The sequence below is a fragment of the Myotis brandtii genome, unplaced genomic scaffold (assembly GCF_000412655.1).
Source record: "Myotis brandtii unplaced genomic scaffold, ASM41265v1 scaffold49, whole genome shotgun sequence".
Classification (NCBI taxonomy): domain Eukaryota; kingdom Metazoa; phylum Chordata; class Mammalia; order Chiroptera; family Vespertilionidae; genus Myotis; species Myotis brandtii.
In genome coordinates this window covers 654,008-655,985 of record NW_005368707.1, presented here as the reverse complement: position 1 = coordinate 655,985, position 1,978 = coordinate 654,008, and positions in this window count along the sequence as shown.

The following is a 1,978-nucleotide window of genomic DNA, read 5'->3' as shown; positions in this document are numbered from 1 at the left end:
TAATAATGGCTATCAACAATAAATCAACAATAAGTATTGGTCAGAATGTGGAGAAAAGGGAAACTGTACTGTTGGTGGGAATACAGATTAATGCAACCACTATGGAAAACAGTATGGATGTTCCTAAAATAAATTAAAATGGAACTACCTTATGACCCACCAATTCCATTCCAGGTGTATCTTTAAAGAAACCTAAAACACTAAATTGAAAGAATATGTGCACCTCTCTGTTCATTGCAATGAATGAACATTATTTGCAATACCCAAGATATGGAAGCAACTCAAATGCCCATCAGTGGACAAGTGGATAAAATATTGATGGTACCTATATTCAATGGAATATTAGTTTTGGCCAGAAAACAATAATAAAATCTTACCATTTGCACAGCATGAATGAACCTAGAGGATATTATTCTAAGTCAGTCAGGGAAAGACAAATACTATATGATTTTACTGATATGTGGAATCTAAAGAACAATATAAAACAGAAACAGACTCACAGATAGAGAATAGACTGATGGTTGCTAGAGGGGAAAGGAGCTGGGGACTGGGTGAAAATGGTGATGGGATTAGAAGTACAGATTGGTAATTACAGAATAGTCATAGGGATGTAAAAGTACAGCATAGGATATATAGTCAATAATATTGTAATAACTAGGTATGGTGACATTTGGATACTGGGAATATCAGGGGAATACTTTGTAAAGTATATGATTGTCTAATCACTATGTCATACTCCTGAAAATAATACAAAATAATACAGAATGTAAAATATATATATGTACTTTTGATTAAATGAAAAGAAAACTACATAGGACAATGGAAACTATTGTGTCTGTGAAACTGAAAGAAAAAAATGAATAAAGGTGAACAGAGCCTAAGGGACATATGGAATACTATCAATTGAACCAACATATGCATTGTGAAGTCACAGAAGGATAAGAGAGAGAAATGGGCAGAGAGAATATTTGAAGAAATAATGGCTGAAAACTTCCCAAACTTGTTGAAATAAATGAATACAAACAGCCAAGATGCTCAATAATCTTCAAGTAAGATGAAATCAGAGACCTGCACCAAGACACATTATAATCAAACTATCAAGAGATAAAGGCAAAGGGAGAATCTTGTAAGCATCAAGAGAAAAGCACATCATCTCATGCAAGCTATCCTTAATGAGATTACAAGCATATTTTTTATCATAAACTCTGAAGCCCAAAAGACAGTGGGCCATATATTCAAAGTGCTAAAAGAAAAACCTTTCAACTAGCCATTGCAATCAGACAAGAAGAAGAAATAAAAGGCATCCAAATTGGAAAAGAAGTAAAATTGTCTTTATTCGCAGATGACATGATATTGTACATAGAAGACCCCAAAGACTCCATAAAAAAACTACTAGACTTAATAAATGAATTCGGCAATGTAGCAGGATACACAATTAATACCCAGAAGTTTATGGCTTTTCTATACACCAATAATGAACTCACAGAAAGAGAAATTTAAAAAGCAATCCCATTTACCATTGCAACAACAACAAAAAACTAAGATACCTAGGAATAAAGTTAACCAAGGAGATAAAGGACCTGTACTCAGAAAATTTCAGGATGCTAAGAAAAGAGATAGAGGAAGACATGAACAAATGAAAGAATATACCATGTTCATGGATTGGTAGAATCAACATCATTAAAATGTCCATACTACCCAAAGCATTCTATAAATTCAATGCAATCCCCATTAAAATACCAATGGCATACTTCAAAGATCTAGAACAAATTCTTCAAAAATTCATCTGGAATATAAAAAGACCCTGAATAGCTGCAGCAATCTTGAGAACGAAGAACAATGTTGGAGGGATCACAATACCAGATATCAAGTTATACTACAAAGCCACTGTTCTCAAAACTGCCTGGTGTTGGCACAAGAACAGACATATAGACCAATGGGACAGAACAGAGAACCCAGAGTTCAACCCAAGCCATTA